Below are 25,914 nucleotides of genomic sequence, written 5' to 3'. Positions count from 1 at the left end.
TCCCCTCGCCCCCACACAGCCCTGAGGGGGTCCCTAGCCAGGGACTGGGACAGAGTGAGGGCTCTGAGCTGTTTCTACCGGTGGGCCAGGGGGCCCACCCATTTTACCATAGACGGTGCGGGCACAGCCCCGGAACCTTCCCCCTCGGGCCCTGAGCGGTGGGACGGCTTTGAGGGCCGCGCAGGCTCCGGGCGGGGCTGGGGTCCCCGCGGTCCTCGCCGGAGGGGGGTTAGTGTGTGAGAAAGGTGGGGAAGAGGGGACTCGCCGCCCGGGCGGGAGGGCCAGGTGTCCTGGGAAGGAAGGCGACGTCAGCGTTCAGGCCAGCGCCTCCCGTCAGCCCGCACCTCACGGTTACCAGGATTTGAAAAGCTCGTTTATCCGACAAGTGCTAGAGGTGTGCTGTGTGCCGGGCTCTGCTTGGCGCTGGGGACTCCGTGACCGACCAGAACGGTGCAGTGCCTTCCCCTCAGGGGCTTGTGTTGTGGGGGAAACAGACAATAAACAAGTAAGCGAGCGGCGGACGAGGCTGGTGGCGGGTTACTGCCGTTTGGTAGGAAGCGAAGGGGAAGGAGGGATGGGGCAGGGCTCGCGTAGTGTGCGTGTCGGTCAGGAGTCCACGCCGGTGAGGAGAGCGGAGCGAATTCTGGGCCGAGGGCAGAGCGGGTGCGGAAGCCCTGAGGGGGAGCAGGGGAGAGCGGGCCCGGGAGGGCCGTCAGCCCAGTGCCTCACCTTGGGGCCTAACAACCTGCGGTGAAGGATTTAAATTCTACTCTTTGAAAAGTGCGATAGGGGCATTTGAAGAGTTTTAAACAGAATAGCGACAAGATAGATACAGATTATGTTTTTGAAAAGGTCGCTGGCTGCTGGGTGGAGGGTACACCCTGGGAGGCAAGAGCAGAAGCAGGAAAGCCACCCAGGAGCAAAGGCCTTAGGCTAGGAGGGTAGGAGCGGTGGTGCTGAAGCTCCCCGGCGGTCACCGAAAGTACAGGCTCAGCGAGGAAGTTACCTCCTCCTCCCCCTAAACTCCCCCCCCCCCCCCCCGCACCCTCCACCCCCCGCCCAAGGACAGTATCTACTGTAGAGAAAGAACGAATGCACTTCTTGGGTCCCAAGGGACCCGGCTAGGCTCAACAAGTTTACCTAAATTATTTTGTTTGAACCCCACTATCCCAATCCTAGTTGGGGAAGGCTCCGCCTCAGTTGCAGAGCTATTGGTGGGAGTTTGGGCCACTTCTCAAATTCTCTCCTGGGCACTGCAACACGCCTTTACTTTGCAGATCCCTACACAAACACTGTCCCCCGCCCACCCCCCAACCATATTAAACAAAAACAGCGTTGGAAGCGCGAGGGCAGAAGATGAGATGGTAGAGTCTCTGAAATAGCTGGTGGGAAAGAGGCGGAAGCTGGTTGGTTTCATTTTGGGGCTTCAGGGTTAGAAGAAAATCCAGTACTGGACATGCTGCCCCAGGTTTTTTGGCCTCTGGGGACCTGGCAGTGGTACATTCAGATGTGTGACCTGGGAGCTGTCTTCCAGCTGATTTTCTTCCCTGGCTCTACAGCGACCAGGCCACCTCATCCTTCATTCCTCTCCTTCCCTTCTCCCTACCTCTTCTTCTCCCCTCCCCCTTCTCTTCCCCCAGCCCTCCCCTCCCCCCACGCACACTCAGCCTTTTGCCTCATATCAGTCTTTTTCCACCTGACTTTTTGAAGAAGGTGATCCAGACACGGGCTTCTTCCCTTCGGTTTTACTTTCTGAAGGATACCCAATTCGTCCCAGCTATTGGTTGCTGAAAAAGAGACTTCCTTCCCGCTCCTCTCACCCTTGCTCAAGAAAGTAGGGTTCATCCTAGTGCTGACACCTCACTTCCAGGTGAAACGGTTGGTCCTAGAAGGGGTAACTGGACCCAGAGTCATGCCAGAGAAGGGCTCAGAACTTGCACTGCATGGCCTCCTCCCCCAGGTAGTAATGAATACACTTCTGCTCCAGCAGCTCAAGGTCAGAGACCTTGAGGTGCTCCTCAGTAGTTATTACAGTTGCCTAGTACAGTGCAGGGTTCCGGGATCCTTTGGTTGCTCAGGAGCATTGGCCAGTTGGAGAGTATTTGATTGCCTGTATCTACCTGGGCTTGGCGGGCGACGTGTCTGTGGTCAGGTTGTGCAAATCTGAAGAGGATATGTAAAAAGGACAAGGCTGCCCTCCCAAAGGCCAAAGCCCAGAAATAGTTCCTTGTGCTTCTAATCTATTCCCTTCCCCCTTGACAGAAAGCTACTGAGCAAATGAACAATAGTAAAATACAACGGCAAGTAGCTATATCCTGATGGAGACTGATTTGCTGATGACAAAAAAACTGCAGCCTTCCACTTGGACCAAAGACAGAACCGACCTCCAGTGCTTTGCTTCCTGGGGGTTGGGAGGTCCAGCAGAATGAGTTGGGCCCTCCATGGAGCATTCCTTTTTCCAAGCCAGGTAGGCCCAGCCTAACAGCTCTTAGTCAGTGGGTTTCTCAGATGTTACGCAAGGTACACGCAAGATGTCATTTTCAAGCACCAGAAAGATACTTGTTTTAGTCCATAAGCCTCTCACATACTTTAATAGAAGAGGATGACCCTTGGTGTTATACAGGTCTGGGTTGCACTCCCTTCTCCATGGGCTATCTTTGGCCTTGGGCAAGTTTCTTCATCTGTATAATGGAGTTAATAACCATGTTCCTTGCAGGGCTGGTGTAATGGCAACATGCAAGCTCCTTCACCTAGCCTGGTCCTGGGAAGGAGTCATCCTTCTGTTGCGACATTAACCTGCAGGAATGTGTTTGCCTCTATGAGAATGGAGATTAAATCCATAGTATGCAAGGGGCTGAGGAACAAGAATTCAGAAATTCCTACAGAGCTACAGAAGGAAGATGTCAGAAAGCAGTAAGTGTGACAATGAAGAAACCACTGATGGCCAGTCTCTATTAGCCCAGTTTCAGAGGACTGGTGGGCCATTGGCCTCACCTCATCTTCCTCTTAATCCTTGCCTCTCCCTGAAAAGCACGTCTAATGATTGTCAAAAACAAAACGTAGGTGTAGGAGAGGGGCAGAAAGTCAGTGTTGTCTAATTTCTTCTAACCCCATTCCTCCCTGAATCTTAGTACCAGTCAAGTACCCTGGGATGATAACAGAAATAACACTAGCCAGCTCTTGCCGCGTGTTTACTGTGTGCCAGCCATCACAGCAAACACTTTACTCAGATTAGCATGTTAAATCTGCACAAACCTCTGAACGACATATCAATATTAGCAATTCCCATTCTTCAGAAGGGAAAACTGAATAGAGATGTATAGTTTGCTTATGGCCTCGTAACTATAGTGTGGTAGAACACCAGGATTTCAACTCTGGCTGTCTGCCCCACCAGTTCTCTCTCTATCCCCTGTTAAACAAAAAGCCTAACTTCCATGGCTAAAAGCCTTTTTAAAAGAAAGGGTTTATTGGGCCATAAAAAGGACCAGATCCTGGAGCATGAAGTCTAAACCACCAACAGCAGCACTGGGTGGAGAAGGCAACATGTGCACTGTCCTGGAGTTTGCCAGGACATGTATTGTGGAAGAACCATGGTTGTTTTGAAAGAATTTACATTGGCTAAGATAAGGGGAGCTAGTTCTGGGATAGGTAGAGTCCTAAGGTTTGCTCTTTTGGATTGGTTGCGGGCAATAGTCTGGAAAATTCAGGTGTAAGTAAGAAGCAGAGGCTCCTGGGGCTCAGTGGCACCTGGCTATTATCTTTTAGATTAGGTAATCATGGACAAAGCCAACTGGAAGTTAATTCAAAGTTCCAGCAGATACTCAGAAGTGTGAGCAGTCTTTTGTCAGCCTGTCCCCAGCCATTAACAGGCTAACTGCTTTCTTTCTCTCACTCTCAAGCCTGTTGTAATGTAATTTAGAAAATCTCAAAATGTCTTTCTGGTCACCCAACCTGTTCCCCATAGCTAAAACCTCAGCTGGAGGTCCCCAAGGCTTTCTATGGTCCTGATCACTTCCCCCGCGCCAAGGTGCCAACTAGCTAATCTGGCCAGCCATCCTGTGCTAATGGGAAAGGGCTAGAGGAAACCCTTCCCCCTCTCCCTCCTCCTCCCCCACCCCCACCTTCTCCCCCAGACATTCCTCATTCCTACGCAGGAACTCCAGTCCAAATCCAAGGCAAATGCCATCTCATCCTACAGGTCTTACTTGAATTTGTCGTGAGCTCTATAGCACTTTACACCTCTCATGGGACCCTTACCTCTTTCTAGTAGTAACTCATACCTGGTATAGCTCGTTACAGTCTACAAAGCACTTTCCAATCCACCTATTCTTGCCCCCTCCTTCTATCTAGGCTTCTTAACCACCTCCTACACCTGGGAAGGAACAGAGAACATGGTAGTTCAGCACCAGAGCTCTGGAATTCCCTTTGCCAGCATCCCAGCTCCACTGCTTGCTAGCTGCATACCTCAGGACAAGTTGTTTATTTAACATCCCCACATCTGTCTCCTTATCTGTGAAATGAGGACAATAGTGCCTCTCCCATCTGGTTGTGGTGAGGGTTGAGTGAGATACTCAGAGAGCAAGCAACTCAGTAAGTGTTGGTTACTGTTATCATCTCACTAGGTCATACCCAAACCCAGTGGGGATACACAAAGGAAATCAGTTCTGTCATCTGATTTAAAATGAGTTTAAACCAGATCATCGCTAAGCACTCTTCCAGCTCCACTAGGCTCTGATTCTACCCTGTGTCACACTTATCTATGGGCACATTTTAGCTCTTCTAAGCTGTAGCAACCTCCTAAAGGGCCAACCCTTAACAGAGGGACAGTGGGCTGTCCTGCCAGGTTGATGTTAACAGGTAATAATAGTCCATGCTTCATCCAGGCATTGGGATGAACAAATGAGAAATTCCCGTGTAGCATTTAGCACAGTGCCTGGCACAAAGTAAGCTCCTAATAAAACATAATGAATGTTGTTCCATCTTACAGTGAGGCTCTCTTACATGATTATTAAAAACATAGACTCTGGAGCCATACTGCCTGAGTTCATCCTAGTGCTGACCCTGTGAGACCTTGAGCAAGTGAATTAACCACCCAGGGCCTCAGTTTTCTCAGCTGTAAGATGGGCATGATGCTAACAGCACATGCCTAATAAGGTTGTTGTGTAATTCAAATGAGTTAATGTGAGAAAGGCACCTAGAACTGTGCCTGTTGGGTGCTTGGTATATATAAGTGCTTTTTGTAGGCATTTACAGATGAGGAAACCCAGGCTCAGAGACATCGAGTGACATCCCCAAGCAGTTGTGGAATTGGGATCCAAATCTAACTAGGTCCCTGACCGATTCCAGAGCCTCAGTCCTAATATTAGGATATGTTACTGCCCCAGGTGATTCATGTACATTTTATGAGGAGCCTTCTGTAATGGTGGTCTCAGGAGTGGAGGAAGTGAGTTAGCACCAGAGATAACTGGGGCGAGAAAGGCCACAGGATGCCCTCAAATCTTACCAAAGAAGTGACTTTTTCCTCACCTGTGTCTGGCCCTGACTTTAGCATTTCACAAGGGCCACAGCCCAGAAGCCCATAAACATGGCACCACCCACACCTGCCCTCTAGCCTGGAATTTGCAGCAAAACCCTCATTATGGACATTGATGTAACACTCAAAGCTGGGCCTCAGCTTTCCAACGCAGGCAGGGGCCTTGAGGCATTTTCCATTTCTGAGGCATGATTCAGCCCAGGAGACAAGACCAGACAGGCACGTACCAGAGGAAGGAGGATTGGGTGGTGAAGGGGAAGAAGAAAAACAGGTTAGAGCTGGGTGGATCTCACAGCTGCTGAGCAGTGGGGGCGGGGCAGGGGCAGGAGCAAGCAGAGGGAGCACGCCTGCTGGAGGAGCTGCGTGGAACACGTTGCCCACTGACCAACCTGTCTTTCTTGCAGTCAAATTTATTGATTTACACAGGAATCCAACTATACATCTAAAGCCCAAGAAAAACATTAGTAGCATTTCACAATTCTGTAGCACAATATGATTTTCAAAGCACTTTCAAAGAAATAGCCTTAATTTTGAGTTGCTTTTTAAAATAATTTGATTCTCATATTACAAAGCAGCCCATGGTTTTGAGGGAATATTGGGAAATTTTTTAATGTGAACTTTAAAATTTCAAATATATTATACCACTAGCAATAACATTTTCAGTAAGTTTCCAATGAGTCTTTTTTTCAAAGCCCTCATACATATATATAGTTCATAAAACAAAAGCGGAGGCTTACAACATGAAGAGTTTTATCTTTTTTTTGTCACTTAACATAAAATCATGGGCATTTTCTAATGTTATCAATCATTCTGCTATAATAATTCAAAATGATTGCATTTATTAGCATAGGTGTGCCACAGTTCCTGTAACCATGCCCATTTGTTGGACATTCAAGATGTTTGCAAAAATGTTACTCTTCCAAATAATACTGCTACAAACATCTTTTTACTAACATTTTGTCTCTATATCTAATTATGATCAATGATAAACTTCTAGTAATAGAATTACCAGCGTGAAGGATTTGAATATTTTTGAGTACATATAGCTGAATTACTCTCCAGAAAATATATTCAGTTTACACTCACACTGGCAACCTGTGAGCGTGTACTTCTTACTCTCCGTTTTGAGCTTGCGAGCCAGAAAGTTGGGTAGCAGGCGTCTCATGTTACAGGGGAGGAAAATTGGGCACAAAGTTTAAGTAACTAGCTGGGGTTCATACAGCTGAGACTCAAACACTAGTCTCCTGGATTTGATGCCAGGGCCCTTCCCACTCTGCCTTCCAGACAAGGAAATCTCTGCAGAGGTTTTCCTGAGTAATGAAGTTATATTAAAAATAATTTTTTTATATCAATACTTGCTGAAAATAATTTTTTTAAATCTTCAGCTTGTTGACCTTATTTGTGCCATGGTTCCCTTTGGCAGTCTGATTAAGCCTACCAACCCCTTCTCAGAATAAGGTATTTATATGCATATAATAAAACACATAGGATTATGAAGGAAACCAGTCATTAAAATATTTTAAAAAGATGATATGGTAATACATCTGCTTCTTTATAAATGGATTAATCACAAGGTCTAGTACTACATGTTGAACAGTCAGGGTCCTGAATATCCCTGAACATTCTTGCTGAGTGTGCCAGGCTTCAAGGTTTATCCATCATACTGAGCAGTTTCGGTAGCCCGTCACTTAGGCAACCAGACTAGCCTATTTGCTGCTTGCTTCATTTGCTACGGGTGCAAAAAGCACTGGGCCCTCGGCCCTGAATTCCTCTCTTGTAACATAATCCACTGCATGTGCTCATATCACCTGCCCTTCGGGTTGGCCTGTGGGAATTAGAGATCAGGGAAACAGCACAGATATGCTGACACTGGCTACCACTTTTGCTTGTGAGTAATAGTCTTTCATTTAAGATCCAGGAATTTCATGTCTTCTGTCATTTAGCCATGAAACTGTGGCAAGCTGTCTTGTTAGCTTCCAAGTAGAGCAAGATCGCAGAGCCTTCATAGTTCTGACCCTACAGTAATTTCAGAGTGCTGGTAGGCATTAGTGACATTTTGAAAAGATGCAACAGCTCTAATGCAGACTGAAAATATCTGTCATTTTCACCAGTGACAAAGCCACCATGGTTCATTGCTTACATTCATAATGGAAGGAAATGCTAAATTTCAATGAAAGGATTATGAAAATGTCAGTTGCTTTCTCATTCAAGTCCACAGATTGTGAGAACTCTTGCCTACTGCCAACTCCTCAAAAGAACACCAGAAAAGCCTGTGGATCAAGCAAAGCAAGTCTAAGTCTGTTACATATTTACTGCAGTGAGGGAGAACACCAACTTGACTGAGACTTGCTAATATATCATAAGGGAGATTTTAAGAAAGGCTATTTATAGGATTTGGGGGTTGAGCTCAAGTGGTTTAAGGTAGTTTTTCAAAGCAAAAAAACTGATGGGATTGGACACAGTTTGTGACATTTAAGACAGTTTAGGATTTGTAGACACAGAGAAGTGAGGATCTTGAAGCAAATCTTGATAAGTAAACTTTGCCACCTAAATGAGCTCTTTGCCTATGCAAACAGCCTGTGGTTCTGATGTAGGAGCAGTCATCTGTCCTGTCCCAGACCACCAAACTCAGAAAAATTAGTTTCTTGAAGCACACAATCTATTCCTCTTCCTGGGCAAGAATTTCCTGGATCACTTGTGTCATGTTGATATGGGTGGTCTCAGTTCTTACTCAACAAGACCAATTTAGCCTGAGTCTCCTTTTTCACAAAAGTGGAGGCCTGCCTATTTTTGCTGTCCGTCCTTTCCATACTGAGAGTTTACCATGGGCAGGGCCTAAATCCTATACTCCTAGATGTGGAGTTTGTTTGTTTTCTATGTATTTGTATTCAAAATGCATAATATACACTATTTATAATGTTGTTTATTATTACTGTCTTCACCCGAGGATATTTTTCCCATTGCTTTTTTTCAGAGAGAGTGGAAGGGAGAGAGAGAGAAACATCGATGTGAGAGAGACACATTGATTGGTTGCCTCCTGCACACTCCCCAACCAGGGCCCAGGATCGAACTGCAATCCTTTTTTTTTTAATCTTCACCCAAGGATATGTTTTTATTGATTTGAGAGAGAGGGAGAAGGGGAGAGACAGAGAGAGAAACATTAATGTGAAAGAGAAACATCAACCATTTGCCTCAAAACCGCAACCTAGATATGTGCCCTGACCAGGAATTGAACCCAAAACGTTGTAGTGTACAGGATGACACTCCAACCAATGGAGACACCCAGGAGGGACAGTACTTCATTCCTTTTTATAATTAAATAATATCCCGTTGTATGGATATACCATAATTGCTTATCCATTCATCTGTTTTGGCTATTGAAAATAAAGCTGCTATGAACATTCATACACAAGTTTTTATTTGAACACCTGTTTTTAATTACTTGGGTTATACACCTAGGAGCAGAACTAGTAGGTCCTATGGTAATTCTGTTTAACTTTTTGAGGAAAACCACCAAACTGCTCTGTGCTGTCATGTACCTTTTTAATTGTATACTGTGTGCATGTCCTACCTATCCAAAAAACACAGTTTAAAATAATATTTCTTTGAATATTAAAAAGTAAATTAAGTGGTGGTATCAAATTTATGACCTTTACAATCTAATCCAGGGTTTAACATTACTATGCTATTATATTACATATCATTTCATCTGACTTAATGGAGTTTAATATATAAAATTAATTTTATAGTTTTTTGCTAAATTAGTATTTAGTCAATATGTAATAAAGCTATAGAATGTGAATTTCTTGCAAAACAGTAGTTATCAGCCATGTTTATGTCACCTGAAACAAGTCTCCCTTATTTTAGAAAGAACCACTTAAGTTAGGAGACTGCATAGCAAAGAGGTTCCATGCTCCGACTTTAAAGGGACCTGGGTTCAAATATGAATTCTGCCACTTGGTAGCTGTGTGACTTTATACAAATGTTCTATTTTGTGCCTCTATTTCCTCATCTATTAAATGAGCTTTATACTACCTACCTCGAAATGTCATTATGGGAAACAAGCATTATAATCCATGTAAAACATTGTATTCAATAGATGTTTGGTGCTTGTTTTTAAAGTAGTCCCTTTTAGTTATGTATGGTGATCAGATAATCATAAATCTGGAGAATTTAATGACTTAACAAAGTTGCCTCTCTTCTTCATATTTTCCTAATACCTCAGGATGCTGGGAAAAGAGTAGTCAGATTTGCAGAAACTAAGATGCCTCCTGGAAAGCAAAAAATTAAGGTCCATCCACTTTCTTTCCTTTTAAGGTTTGTTGCAAATTGGAAAAAATGGCCACAAATTTTCCCCATACCTGTACAAGAACCCTTGCAATGTGACTTTGCAGCTTCTTCCATCAGGGGCTGGAGTCTTGCTCCACCCTTTGAGTCTGAGCTTGGCCATGTGATTTGCTCTGGCCAGTGGCACCTTAGCAAATATGACTAAAGCAGAGACCCAAAAAGCGCTTGCACACTGGGTCTTACTCTCTGGTCTTTGGAATCTGGAAGGCCAAGAACCCAGGGCTGCCTAGAGAAGAATGAGATCACATAGGGCAGAGAGTTGGGTTTTTTTGGAATTTGCTTTTATCAGATGAGAATTATGACGAGAGACAAGGGAGTTCAGGGTGTATTCACGGGAGTGACTGTAACAGTGGACTATGACATTAAAATTGGGTAAAGAGGGAAGGCCGGAAGGTAGGGAGCAAAGGACAGAGAAAAGGTGGTAAGAACAATCATAGGTCCCACTAGAATCAGCTGTTGGACTTGGGGTGCTGGAGGGAGTGAGCTGGACAACTAGAAGGAGTGGTCAGAGCCTAGGATGCTTGAAATTGAGATTATGGAAGCAGATGGACTGCATAATTTGTGGGCTCAGTGCAACATGAAAACGCAGGGCCCCTTGTTCAAAAAGCAGGTAACAGCTTTTTCCTTTCTCTTGACTTGTCATGGTATTTCTATTTGCTACTTAATGTCTAAATAAAGAAAAATTTTTAATTTAAAATTATTATCATGATTTTTAAAGTTTTTATTCAGTTATTGATTTGAGAGCAACAGCCAGAGCAAGAGAGAGAGACAGGAACATCCATTTGTTGTTCCACTTATTTATGCACTCATTGGTTGATTCTCCTATGTGTCCTGACCGGGATCCAACCCTAAACTTGGTGCATTTGGGCGACGCTCCAACCAACTGAGCTACCAGGGCAGGGCTGACATGAATTTTATCATTCATCTTTACATTGTGCAATTCCAGTTTTAAATGCAAATATCATAGTATTTAACTCGCATGTGGAATTACCAAAATTACACCTTTTGTGTGTTATGGCTTGTCCCCAGAGGATGCCTTGAGCTGTCCAGATAAGATAAACACAAGAAAGACTGCCGAAAGTAGGAAGGAGGAAGAGAAGATCCCCCAAACCCCTGCCCCACGCTTGCAGCCAGACTAGGGCGCGCTCCCTCGGGCACGTGGACACTCTCAAGGTGAGTGGAGCCCCTTCCAGGGCGCCCAGCCACACCTCGCAGGCCCAGGTCCCTGCACACGGGGTGCGCGCAAGCGCGCTCAGGCCCTACACGCTGCCGGGTCCAGGCTGCCGCCAGCTACTGACCTCGGCGACGCCCTCTGGCGGGGCGCCATCTGAAGAAGCCTGGCCAGGTGTCCCTCCCACCGAGGGTCCGCCGCCTAAACCGGGGCAGACAGGTGACTCCCAACGGTATTGCCAGCTGGCCGCCGGTCGGTCGAGCTCCGTACCTGGATCTGGGTGGATGAGAGACCCTGCGCTGCCAACCTGGGAAGGGATGGCCACCGTCACAGCCTGGCCTGACCCTCCCCTTGACCGCGCCCAGCCCCCTGCCTGGGACAGAAGGTAGCTGCAGTGGAGGAGCAGGGGCAGGGACATCGGGAGGCACGGGAGCCACCCCTGGGAGGCAGACCAGCGCATGAGCCAAGGCCTCTAGCTCCCCAGCGCATGCTCTAGTGTCCTATTACACTTCACCTCTAAAACTCCAAAGATAAAATTTTAAATGACAAGGCAACGACAGCAGAGCATTAAACCAAAGGCGAGGCCCTTCTGAACACGGCGCCCTGTGAGACTGCACTGGCCGCACACCCACGAAGCCAGCCCATAAGTAGATATCGTATCCCAAGTATTGGTGATAACATCTAGAGAGCATTGCTGTCCAAAAGAATAAAATATGAGCCATGCATGCGAGCCACATATGTCACTTTAAATTTTCCAGTAAAAATAAAATAAAAATTTGTAAAAAGGGCCCTTGCCAGTTTGGCTCAGTGGCCTGAAGCATCGGCTCTCAGACTGAAGGGTCCCAGGTTATACTCCAGCCAAGGGCATGTCCAGCAGTTGCAGGCTTGATCCGTTGATCCGCAGCAGGAGGCAACCAATCGATGTTTCTCTCTCCCCCTTCCACTCTCTGAAAAGCAATGGCAAAAAGATCCTCAGGTGAGGATTTTTTTTAAAAAAGTGAAAAGAAACAGGTGAAGTTAATTTTAACTTATGCTAAAATATCATTTTAACATGTCATCAATATTAACAATTATTGAAATATTTTACCTTCTTATTTTTCTTACTAAGACTTAAAAACCCAGTGTGTATTTTAACTTACCACATATCTTACTCCAATTCAAATGCCTCATTCCGCCAGTGACTAATGTAGTGGACAGGACAGGTCTAGAGAACGAAAGGGGAAGTGTGTGGCTGGAGTACTGTTTGTGCCATTGCCACTTGGTGGTTTAACATTGGCTGCTGAAACAGAAATACCTACCAACATTTGTCAATCACATTACATTAACAAGCAATTTGGCACCAGAATGTCTGTGAGTGATTTTGATGACTAATGTGTTGCTATTTTAACATAGATGTTACTAGATTTAAAATATTCCTTTATATACTATAACAGTGTCATCCAGGCATTCATTAAACAGTGGTTCTAATGCTAATACTGAAACACACAGCCCCAAATCAATGAACATAGAAGGGAAAGTTAGATGTGTCGATTGCCATGAGGGAAGCCAAGAAGCCAACCTCATGCTCCACGTTGTTAATTTAAGGAATGAACACCTTGGGAAATATTGGAAAATTCTGAGAAATAAAAATCAATATTCAAGCAGATATACTTTTAAGTTTGTAAAAATGGTTACATAACAGGACAGGAAGAAAGGAAAAAACAAAACCTGGCCACATGGCTTCAAGGTCCATGCCAGAGTAATGTGCACCTGAGCTGCCCTGTTTATGCAGGCAAACACTCTAAGAACACAAAGCCCTGTTTTATATGTGTTCCTATGGGAGAGATTGAATGCTACTAGAATGCTGCTGTTAGATACATTTCCATTAGCCTTTCCCTGCCAGGAGTTACTTTACTGACGGACTAGCCTGCCATGTAGTGGTGAAAGAGGGAAACTACAGGCTACTTTAAAAATGTTTAATGCCGCCCAGCCGGTGTGGTTCAGTGGTTGAGCACCCGCCCATGAACTAGGGGATCATGGTTGGATTCCAGGTCACCGCACATGCCCGGGCTGCGGTCTCCATACCCAGTAGGGGGCATGCAGGAGGCAGCTGATCAATGATTCTCTCTCATCATTGATGTTTCTTTCTATCCTCCTCTCCTCCCTTCCTCTCTCTGAAATCAATAAAAACATATATTTTTTTAAATGTTTAATGCATAGTGTTTGATACAGCAAAAGAATAAATGCAACATAAAATAAATTCCTGTAAACCCACCATCCATCTTAAGAATTAGAATGTCATCCACATGTGTACCTCTTTCCCTATCTTATTCTACCTTCTCACCAGAGGTAACACTAGCTTGAATTTTATGTTGACACCATTTCTTGATTTTTTAAAATATGTAGTTTTATCACATGTGCATGCACCCTTAAACAAAATATTTAGTTTATTTGATTGAGCTTTATAAAAGTGATATCATGACTCTATGTAGTTTTCTACAAATTTCCTTTTCAATACATTATATTTAACCAGGTTATGTGTGTTGCTGTAGTTCATTCACTGCCTGAACAGCTATTTATTTATCCATTCTCCTATCAATGGATATTTGATAGCCTCCAATTTTTTGCTGCTCTAATGGTACTGCAATGGAAATTCGTACACACGTGCAAGAAGTTCTCTGTAACATACGTAGTTTAATTTTACAAAATATTACCAAAGTATCTTTCAAAGTTGTACCAATTTACAGTCCACATGTGGTATATAAAAGGTCCCACTGATCCTCAACCCCACCAGCACTTGGTGTTACTAAATTTTTAAATGTTTGCCAATAGGGTTGGCAGAAAATGGTCTTATTGTGCCATTGATATATATTTATCCGATTGTCAATGAGGTCGAGCATATTTTTATTTTTTGTCGCCAAATTGTTTCCTTTTTTGTAAAGTGCCTATTAATGTCTCTTGTCTATTTTTCTACTGGTTTGTCTTTTTCTTACTTTAAGATTAACATCTTGATCTGGATCTTAATTTTTTGTCAGTTATGTATGTCACAAATACCTTCTCCCAGTTTTTGTATTTAGCAACTTTACTGGGCTCTCTTATGAATTCTAATAATGTGTAGATTCTTTGGGGTTTTTTAATATATACAATTACATTAGCTGCGAATAATGACAGTGTTGTTTCCTTCTTTCTCCTTTTATCTGTCTAATCTTTGCCTCATTGAGCAGAAGAGGTGATAGCAAACACCTTTGTCTTGTTCTGCTCTTAAAGGAACAATGTTTTTGATGAGTCACCATTCAGAATGATTGTCACTGTAGGCTTTCAAAAACAAAAAAAAGATTCCCTTTTAACATTAGGAAGTTTTGTTTTACGCCTGCATTTGTCACAAATGCATATTGACTTTTTCTGAATGCCTTTACTACATCTATTGAGATAATCATATAACTTCTCCTTTAAACCCATTAATGTGATGAAGTAAAGTTATGGGTTCTTACTGTTAAATTATTCTAATATTCTTGGGATAAATCCAGCCTAGTCATGATGAATTGTCTTTATTATACACGCTTGGATTTGATTTGCTAATATATTGTTTATAATATCTCCATCTTTGTTAATGAGGGATTCTGTTATTTTCTTTCTCATACAATTCTTGATTGATTGTATTTCAAGGTTATATTAACCTCCTATGAGTTGGAGAGCACTGCTTTTTTTTATAGTCTTTGTAAGAATTTGTATAAAATCAGAATAATTAGTTCTATAAAAATCTGCTAGGAATTGCCTAAAAACCAGCAAGACTTGACTTTTTAAAAGCCATTGATTCCATTTCTTTAACACTATTGGAAACTCAGGCTTTCTTGATACAGCTTTGATAAGTTACAGGTTTCTAGAAGTGTTGCCCTTTCTAATAAGTTTTTGAATTAATTTGCCTAACGTCATTCTTGCTATTCTCATCTTATCTTTTTCATCTCTTCTGTATTTGCAGCTTTCTTCTGTTCTTTATTCCTATTATTGTTTATTTGTTCATGCTGCTACCCACCCCTCCTTAAAATGAATCTTGCCACCTGGCCTGGTAGCTCATTTGGTTAGAGCATTGTTCAGATACGCCAAGGTTTCAGGTTCGATCCCTGGTCAGGGCACATACAAGAAGCAACCAATGAATGCATAAATAAGTGATAAGTGGAACAACAAATGCATGTTTCTCTCCCCTCCCCCCTTCCTCTCTCTCTAAAATCAATCAATCAATCAAAATTTCTTTAAAAGTGAATCTTGCCCTATCCAGTGGCTCAGTTGGTTGGAGCGTCAGTTAGAGTGTCATCACATACACCAAAAGGTTGCAGGTTCGATCCCCGGTTGGGGTGCATATGAGAGGCAGCAAATCAATGTTTCTTTCTCACATCAATATTTCTCTCTCCCTTTCTCTCTCTTCCTTCCTCTCTCTAAAATTAATTTTTAAAAAAAACAAAAAAAAACACATGTCCTCAGGTGAGGATTAAAAAGAATCTTGCCAAAGGTTTGTCTATTTTATCTGACCTTGGTATTTTGGTCACCTCTGTTGTATGTTTGTTTTCCATTTCATTAATTTTTGCTTTTATCTTTATCTATTTCCTTATATTTTATTTGGGTTTATTCCAGTTTCTTTTCCTCTTAGAGTGAAATCTACCTTATTAATTTTCAGCCTTTTTTCTTTCTAATATAAGCATCTAAAGCTAAAAATTTCCCTGGAATTACCATTTTTCTGCATCCACCAGTCTAGATATGTAGAATTTTTATCACATACCCTAGAGTTGTTTCTATGAAACTTTCAATTTATCTCATGATTTCTTATTTAACTCACAAATTATTTAGAAGTGTACTTTCTAGTTTCCAAATTTTGGGGTGTGTGTCATTTATCTTTCTGTTACAGACTTCTAATTGAATTGCATAAGTTAGATCTATGATTGTAGATCATAAAATGTGGCTTATGTGAATCAGATTCTATGAAATTTGTTAAAACTGGTTTTATAGCCTTTTATATGGTCCATTTTAGGAAATGTTCCTGATGCATTTGAAAAGAATATATATTCCTTGATTGTTTGATGTAATTTTATAAGTATCCACTAAATCAAGCTGGTTAATTACGTTATTCAAGTCTTTCTTGACCCATCAATAATTGAGAGCAGTGTATTGAAATCTCCCACTATGCTAGTGGGTTAATTTTTTCTCCATAGTTCTATCCATTTTTATTTTATGTATTTAGAAGCTATTTTAGTAGGTACCCAAAATTTTAGAATTATTATATCTATATTGAAGTAAATCTTTTATCATTATAATGATAGGAGGTCCTTATAATACTTATTGCCTTATAGTCTTTTTTTGTCCAATATTATTAGACAAAATATAATTATGCCAACTTTCTTTTAATTAGTATTTGCCTGGTATATTTTTTTGATCATTTACTTTTGTCCTTTCTGTGTCCTTTTATTTTCAGCATGTCTAGATTTTTTTAAATCTAGGTCTGAGAATCTGTCCTTTAATTGATTGTTTAGCCCATTTATACTTACTGTGATTACTGATAATATTTAGATTTCTACCATCTTACTTTTTATTTGTTCTTTTCCAAACTTCTTTTTCTCCTTTTTTTTTTTTTTAAATTGAGTTTCTGTTTTTGTCTTCTTGTTCTATTTTCTCGTCTACTGGTGTGAAAGTTATACTTCTGTTTTTAGTAATTACCCTTGAAATTTTACCGTGCACATTTGACAAAGTCTAAAGTGAATCAATACTTGAACCTTCTCAAGAATACAAAGAACTTAGAACACTCCAGCTCCTCTCACCAGCTTCACCTCTTCTTCCACCACCTATAAATTACTAGTGTCCAGTATTTGTTCCTGTCTTTTTTTCAATTGCACAAATTGTGTATCTTTAATATCTTCTATTAGTAACTTTTTTCACACAATGTTTGGGATTTCCACATATTTACTGATTTCTTTGCTCACCATTTCATCTTCAGTCCTTTCTTCTGGGATCATTATTTTTCTTCCTGAAGTATATCTTCTAGAAGTTGTTTTATTTAGTGAAGTTCTCCTAGTAATAAAAATCTGTTTGTTTTTTCTAAAAAATGTCCCTATTTCTCCTGTTTCTATTTTACACTCATTCTTTAAAAATAGTTTTTCTGAGTACACAATCCTGGATTAACAATTATTTTCTCTTAGTACTTTGAAGATATTTTTCCTGTCAGATAGATTCATTGTTTCTGTCACCATCACCATCTGTTTCTTTGTAAACAACTTTTTCTTTCCCTCTAGCTGCTTTTAAGATCTTTGCCTTTAGTGCTCTGTGGTTCCTCTACAATATGTTCAGGTGTGGGTTTCTTTCCTGTTTAACCTGCTTGATATAAGTTGTGTTTTTTCTATCCATAGGCTCATGTCTTTCATCAGTTCTGGAAATTCTTAGCCATTATTAGCTTTTCAAATATTGCTTCTCCTTTATTCTCTCTCTTCTTTCCTTCTGGGATACTGACTGGATATATTTTAAACCTTCTCATTCCATACCCCCTTCTCTTTACCCTCTCATTCATATTTCTTATCTCCTTGACTCCCTGCATTCTGGGTAATTTTCTCAAATCTGTCTTTCAGTTCACCACTTCACTGTTCAGTTGTGTTTAATCTGTCATTTAGCCTGTCCATTGACTTTTCAATCTCAACAAATTGGTAAATTCTATTTGCTTCCCCCCTCCCCCCCCCCGATATGTTTGGTCATTTGCAGTAGTCCCTTTGCCTTGCCTGTTTTTAAAATAACAGTTTTATTGAGGTATAACTTACAAATGATAATATTTACCCTTTGAAAGTGTACAATTCATCAGTGTTTAGTATATTCATAGAACTTGTGAAACCAGTACCACTATCTAATTCTAAAACATTTCAATCACCCCCAAAAGCTACCCTGTACCCATTAACAGTCTACCAATTTCCCTCTACCTCTATCCCCCCAAAACCACTAATCTACTTTCTGTCGCTACAGATTTGTCTACTCTGGACATTTCATATAAATGGAATCATACAACATACAGCGTTTTGTAAATGGCTTCTTTCATTTAGCATAAGGTTCATCCACGTTGTAGCAAGTACCAGTACTTTGTTCCTTCTTAAGGCTGAATAATAGTCCATTGTATAGATAGACACACCACATTTTGTTTATTTACTTACCAGTTGATGGCATTTGGGTTGTCCTCACCTTTTGGGTATTATGAATAATGCTGCTATGAGTACTTGTGTACAAGTATGAACATATATTTTTACTTCTTGTGGTTACATACCTAGAAGTGGAATTGTTGGGTCATGTGGTAGCTCTATGTTTAACACTTTGAGGAACTGCCAGACTGTTTTCCAAAGGGCATGTGCCATTTTACAATCCCACTGACAAGGTATAACAGTTCCAATTTCTCCACATCCTCCCCAACACTTGTTATTATTTGTCGTTTTGATCCCTTGCTTATTTCTGTAATCCCATCTTTTATTTCTTTAAACATTTCCTACCTTACATCCTATTTTCCGTCTTCTATTTTCATTTCCTATTTTATAACTTCTGTCTGATAAATGTAGTAACTAAAAACGTTAGGAGTCAGTGTGTTATTTTTTGGGGTCTTTTATTCATGGTGGCTTATTCCCTTTGTGTTTAATGATATATTTCTGTGAAAACCTAAGGTAGGATTTTTGTTTTGTTCATTGCTGTATCTCCATCATCTAGAACAGTAACTGATACATAATAGGTGCTAAACAAATCTCTAGTCAATGAATAAACGAGTCCTGAGGACCTAAGCAGGAGAGGAAACCCCAAAAAGGATGTGCCTTTGCTTCTGCTGGGTACCAGGATTCCTACGGACCTGGGGCTCTGTTAGCCTCTATCAGTCAGGGTCTCGTTGGGAATGGGGAAGCCAAACACTCTATGTATTCCAAGTATATTCACCTGTATGGGTGTAAGGTGAACAGCCAGCTGCCCCTGGGTGCGGCTCACCTGTGCCTCAGAAAGGAGCTTCTTGCCTTTCCAGAGACTGAGGACAGGCAATCAGGAGACAGATTTAAACAGGGAATGTTTATTATAAGGAATTATAAAGCTATGATAAAAGAACTATAATATATATAAAGAACTATAGGGCTGGAAGACAGACTTTGAAGGGGGGCTTCCGCCCCAAAGCTGGGGTTCAGACCTCACCGGAGAAGATGTGGTTGCATCCCACTGGATGGCAGAGAAGTTTCAAGGTGGCTTGAGGAAGAGCCTAGTGGAACCCCATGAGGCAGAGGATTCTGGGAAATGTAGTTTCTGCCTCTCCTCTGTAATGCAGAGAAACCCTCAGAAATTGGGGCAGGGGGTTGGGTGACAATACATAATCCCTCAGAGACCTGAGCTAAGGTGGAGTCTTCAGTCTGATCCCCACATTGCCATTGGCCCAAAGGCACACTTCCCAGTAGCAGCTGATAGGATCATTGGCCTTGGGGCTGTCCAGTCTTTCCTTTGCTTCCAGTCAGGGCTCCCTATTCTAATCTCAAGTCTATGACTTTTTGTTTGATCTTATTTATTTTTTTTAAATATATTTTTATTGATTTCAGAGAGAGGAAGGGAGAGGGAGAGAGACAGAAACATCAATGAGAGTCATTGATCGGCTGCCTACTGTATGCCCCCTGCTGGGGATCAAGCCCAAAACCCAGGCATCTGCCCTGACCCGGAATCAAACCTTGCTCTCCTAGATCACAGGTCGATGCCCAACCGCTGAGCCATGCTAGCCGGGCTTTTGTTTGATTTTAATGGTGAGAGACCTTGGAGATTTCCCCTATTTCCTGCAACCTAACAATACATTAAAAATATTTTTCCCCAGGATCCAGTTGTTTTATATGGAGGACCTAGTCCATACACTGCCAAAGGCAGAAGATCCAGGCTCCTCTAAAGTCAATGAAATAATTATATTGCCACTACTCACAACAGAAAAATACCTAAGAAATAAGCAATTTAAACTTGTGGCTATATCACAGAGGTGAGAATCTGACAAAAGCTAGGTGTTCCAGAAAACAGTATCCTTAAAACATGCTGCATACAATTTCAGATGGTTCAAAGATCCTTGATACCCATTTGTGGCCCATGTCCATGGAGAGTCAGAACCTGATCAAAGAGAAATAAGGTCACATACAAAATCTCAGTACAGCTTTTATAATGAGGCCAAAGCCATCAGAATTTTTCTCCCAGTGCTTTTCTAAACATAAACAAAAGCATTTCTAATGAAATAATTCACCACTCACCACTTCTAGCATTTTAGTTCTATATTATATTAAAAACATAGTGAAGTATTTTGTGTCGCATTAAAAAATTTACAATGGGATAGGGCCCTTTGTGTAATTAATATCTACAATGACTTTATGCCTGATATATATAAAGACCAAGCATAATTTTACTAGTCTCAGTAAACTAGCCTTGGGCAGGTTAGTTTACATCTCCAAGTTTCCGTTTAATCATCTATCAAGGAGCAATGACAATATCCATGCAATGGTCGGGCAAGGACAGTAAGGTTGCAACAAATGCTTACTGACTGATTGGGTAATTGAGAACTGGCTCTGGTTTATTGTCTAGCTAGGAAAAGGGATCCAGCTTTGTCTGTTAGGTCCATTTATAATTATGACTTGCCCATTGTTTGGTGGAGGATCCTGTAGCCAAACAAATAAATAGTTAATTTAAAGTCAAGCAACTAGGGCTTTTTGCTTTGGGTAGAAACTTAATTCCCAGACAATCCATGCATTATGTATAGACTGCCTCGACCTGAGCCCAGTACAGGAAGATCACGGAAGCATGGGGGGGGGGGGGGATTAGAGATGGGGCAGGGGTGAATGACCTGGTTTAGAGCTTCCCTCTCACACTGTGTGGGTAAGGAACCTCCAGGGCCATAGGAGTTCACTCATCATCAAGGTGCTACTGGTGTGGCTATTTCTGCTGCAGTCCAGGAGGTAATCTTTCTGGACTCCTATTGTGAGGCAGAGTGTTGGAAGTTTTGAAATTAAAGGTCACTTGAAATGGCCCAGCTACTTTGGAAGACAGTCTGCAGTTTCTTATAAAGTTATATGTATACTTACCAGGACTTAGCAAGCCCATTTACCTAGGAGGTAGAATTTACCAAAGAGAAATGAAACATCTGTCCACACAAAAATTTGTACATGAGCATTCCTAGCAGCTTTATCACAATCACCCAAACTGGAAACAACTCATATGTCCTCCTGCTGGTGCAGGAATTAACAAAAGGTGGTCCATCCAGACAATAGAATTCTACTCAGTAATAAAGAGAACTGAACTCTTGATACTTTCAACAACACAAATGAATTTCATAAGCATCGTCTTAAGTGTAGAAACTCAGACCGAAAAAACTGGATGATTCTATTTCTATGAAAGGTAAGAAAAGACAAAATGATAGCGACATGAAGATCAGCGGTTGTCAGGGACTGGGGGTGGTAGAAATCACTGCAAAGGGGCACGAGGAAATTTTTCGAGGTGATGGAATACTTCTGTGTCATGACTGTGGTGGTGGTTATAGGAGAATATATTTTTGTTGTAACTCATTGAATTACACTTAAAATTAAATAATTTTATTACATCTAAATTATATTTCAATAAAGCTGATTTTTACAAAAATGATGTAACTTGAAACTCTCATGTTTCTCAATAAAACCTGAGACTAGCAAATTTTACTTAAGTTTGACCTTAGGCTCCTTTTTCAGGCATGTCAGGGGCCTCAAAAGAATCCCTAAGGACCTGCTTCTGAGCCTGTGGTAAGAAATGCTGATGAGGGCTCTACAACCAGCACTTACATGCTGTTTTCTGCTTGGGGAATCCATGGGTTCAAAACCCAGGAAGGAATTCAGAGTCACTCCTATGATATGCAACAGGATACTGAACCACCTGGTGGGGTCAGAGGGGACCCAGTTGACCCCATCCCTCAGATGACCTCATGTTGGTGCTGAACTTCAAGTCTTAGCATCTCCTCTGGGTGCAGCATTGCCTTCCCAGAGCTTCCCACTGAGAGACACATTTCTTGCCACCAGGACTATGATCAGTTGTCAAGCTTCCACCACCTTCTCTGGGCCTCCCATAACCTTGGAAGGAGGCTGTTGTGATTATCCCATTTTGCAGGTAAAGAAGCCAAGACTCAGAGAGCTTGAGTGGCTTTTCCAGGATTACACAGTCCTGAATCAACCTGGATGGGGCCAGAACCTACCTAAAGCTTCTCTCAAAGCCCTCACTTTCGGCAACATGCCAGTCCACTCGAGTGAATGGCTCTCCTACTCTTACAGGGTTAGGCCTATGAAGATGCCTCCAGGAAAAGCCAGGACTTTCTAAAGACTGACAGCTCTGTGCTCTATAGCACAACAGTTGATTAAATTTCAAAGTCCAACCATCCAGATTTCAGGGTTGACAATTCTTTTTTTTCTTTTTCTTTTTTTTATTGTTTTGTGTTGGTGTTTTTTTTAAGAGAGGGAGAGAGAGCATTGATTTGTTGTTCCACTTATTTTTGCATTCATTGGTTGATTCATTTTTTTTAATCCTCACCTAAGGATGTTTATTAATTTGAGAGAGAGAGAGGAAGCGGGGGGGGGAGAGAGAGAGAGAAACATTGACGTGAGAGAGAAACATCAATTGGTTGCCTCCCATACTCACCCTGATGTGTATGGAATGAGTCCTGGTGGCCAGGGTTCATTGGTTGATTCATTTATTTATTTTTTAATATGTCTTTATTGATCTCAGAGAGAGGAAGGGAGAGGGGGAGAGAGAGAGAAACATCAATGATGAGAGTCATTGATTGGCTGCTGGGCCATTGGTTGGTTCCTGAATGAGCCCTGCCTGGGGATCAAACCTTCAACCTTGGCATATCTGGATGATACTCTAACCAACTGAGCTACCCAACCAGGGCTCAGGGTTGACAATTCTTAAACAGTTTTCAAAAGCAGAGATTTATTACTCATGGTTTGCTACGGCTATGGAAAAATCTCCCTCAAGCCTGCATGGCCTGTCTGTTCAGGCTGTTTGTGTGGTAGTTTCTGAAGAGTATAGACCCCAGAGGCAGGCTGCCCAGGTCCATTTAGGACTCACCATGGGCAGGCTGTGTGGCCTTGGGTAGATGATTCAGCCTCTCTGTGCCTGAGTTTCCTCATCTGTAAGCAAGGCAAAAGTGACTCCTACCCCCTGGGGTTGTTGTGAGGATTAAATGAGAAAATCCCCATAAAGCCTGGACCAGGGCATAGCACATAGAAATTGTGCAGTAAATGTTAGTTGATAAGAGTGAAACAGAAGTCTCAGTGCCCTCGGCAGTCCCCCGGATCTGTCTCTTGCTTCAACAGTGCTTGGACGGAACAGAACCAGGGACACCCCTTCTTCCAGCCTCTGACCACTGTCCAACCTCTTTTCCAGTCACCACCTCAGCCATCCTCAGCCTCCCAGAGCAGCCAACACCGTTTTGTGACCTTAACTCCTATTGGCAAACAACCATGAGCTCCCAAATTCATCAGAATTATTCCACCAAGGTGGAGGCTGCCATCAACCACCTGGTCAACCTGCATCTGTGGGCCTCCCACACCTACCTCTCTCTGGGCTTCCATGTGGCTCTGGAGGGTGTGGGCCACTTCTTCCTCGAGTTGGCGGAGAAGCAGCAGCTCGAGGGCACGGGGCATCTCTTAAAGATGCAAAACCAGCACAATGGCCCCATTCTCTTCCAGAATATGCCGAAGCTGTCCCAAGATGAGTGGGGTGACATTCAGGATGCCATGGAAGCCACCATGGCCTTCGAGAGGAACCTGAACCAGGCCCTGTGGATCTGCATGCCCTGGGTTCTACCTGCACAACCTCATCTGTGACTCCCTGCAGAGCAACGTTCCAGAAGAGCAGGTGAAACTCATCAAGAGGATCGGTGACACCTGCCCTAAATCAGGCATAACTGACCCGTCCTTGACCCATTTCCTCTCTGCCCTCTTGGGTCACAATGTCTGAGTTCAGGGATTGGTGGGTCATGCCTCCAGGTGGTGACTGCAATGAAACGGGGACTTCCAAAGCCTTTGCGGACAGACCAGTATAGGAAGATATTTGGGGAAAAGGAAAAAAAAATTTTAAGTTCTTAAATTGACTTGATGGGAAGAGCGCTGGAGTAGGAGTAAGGAGTCTGGGTTCTGGTCCTGGCTTTGCTTCTAACCTGCATGTGACTTTAGGCTGCAGTTTCTTCCACTGCCGAGTAACAGAATTAGATGACATCAAAGGCTTTCCGGGGAGCCCTGTCAAGGTCATCAGCTTGGAAAATGCTGGGGGAAAAAGAGATGGCACCAGGGCCCTGTTTCTCTTCACTCAGAGCAGCCCCACTTGTATCTGTTTTCTACACTGAGCATCTATGTCAGATGCTGTCTCAGCCCACGATCCCTAAGAAGCAGAGTTTGAGGCAGAAGCATACGCGCTAACATTTTATGAGGGAGTGCAGTGCCAGGGGAGCTGAAGCGAGGAAAAGGGGGTGAGGCAGAGAAGGGGAGAAAGCACAGGAGTGCAGTGCTGAGCTGGCCAAGAGCATTAGCTGCTGCAAGATCTTGTGGAAACTTCTTTAAAGAGGCTGTGTGAAGCTTTGGGCAGTTCCTCCAGGAGGAAGAGAAAAGAATGTATCTGCCAACCCCTGTCTCTTGTTGGTCAAAGGTTCACCCCATGGAGTGTCCAACACTTCTGTGGCCAGAATTTCAGAGGGAGGGGGTGGTACAGTTGGCTTGTGCTGGAATGAGACAAGGGGCAAGGGCCTGGAAGACAGGTGTGGCTGAGAGGAGCCAAGTTGGTGCATTAAAACGTATCTGATACAGCTATAATTGAAAAAGAGTGAGAACATCTGCTAAAATAAAAGTTGAAACCACTGGGCTGGATCATCCTAAAGAACCCTCCAGCTAAAAAGTTCCTCTATGCTGTTTACTAAAATGGCAGCTCAGAGAGCTGAGATCATTTGCCCTTCTGGTGTGCAGGGACCATGTCCCCAGAGTGTTATAAGCAATATCCCTGCAAGTGTGCCCCTAAGTGCCCAAGAGTTGGTGCCAACTTTACTCTATCCACCCTCCCGAATTTCTGCGCAATTTGAGAGCTAATGCAGGTGGTGTTTTTAAAGACTTCTGATGGGATGGGAAAGAAAGGGACTCATATCCCACCAGGCTGGGGGTAGTTTTTATTTTGTTCTTTCAGGAAGGCCTGGCCCCCCTGCCAGCCTGGACTCCCCTCTACTCAAGCGCCAGCTGCAGGCTCCAGACAGGACACAGATTTGTTGGTGTTTAAGGGATTAGAAGAGTAAATGGGCCAGAGAGGCCCCTCCACACAGCCTCATCCTCTAATGGCTGGAAGCCCACCCCTGGGTGTTCTTAAATCTGTGGTTACATCACAGGCACCTCATGTCCCTTCCTTTGGAGCCCAGCAGGCTTTCAAAGCCAACAGAAAATGAGGAGATTGGGGTCAGCGCGGGAAGCCGCAATCCTTCTTCTCTGGTGTATACATAGATCAATCTGCAGATGGAAGGTCAGATTCACCAAAATTAAACCTGGAATCCAGTCTGAGCATTGTCATTGACTGACCTTGGGCACACGACTTCAGCTCAGGACACTGATTTTCTCTGCTTCAAAATAGGGGCATCACCAGCTCTGTTTATGACTGGCGAAGAGCAAATGAGAGGGAAAAAGGCTATAAAGCAAACACACCCTTCAGTGGAGCAGGAGAGGCCTGCACTGCTAACTGGGAACCGGGGTGCGGCCTGTAGGCTTCTAGAGCCCAGGATGCGGCCAATGGACAATGACTGGATACAGGCACCTTCCACAGCTGAGATAGGCCATTTGGGTTCTGATCACAAAGATAAGGAAAAAAATCCAATACAAGT

The 25,914-nt window shown here is 42.9% G+C and overlaps 1 long non-coding RNA gene across 1 annotated transcript; it reads left to right on the top strand.

The window, feature by feature from the left end:
* Positions 1 to 146: 146 nt before the first annotated feature.
* On the top strand, positions 147 to 24,913 carry LOC308559665. Its single transcript, XR_013999188.1, has 3 exons — positions 147 to 505; positions 10,910 to 11,053; positions 23,750 to 24,913. It is a non-coding gene; the product is annotated as an uncharacterized lncRNA (long non-coding RNA).
* Positions 24,914 to 25,914: the final 1,001 nt, after the last annotated feature.

Source organism: Miniopterus schreibersii (assembly GCF_964146895.1).
Source record: "Miniopterus schreibersii genome assembly, chromosome: 1".
NCBI lineage: Eukaryota > Metazoa > Chordata > Mammalia > Chiroptera > Miniopteridae > Miniopterus > Miniopterus schreibersii.
Note: the sequence above shows the minus strand (reverse complement) of the source record. Positions and strands in the feature narration are given on the sequence as shown.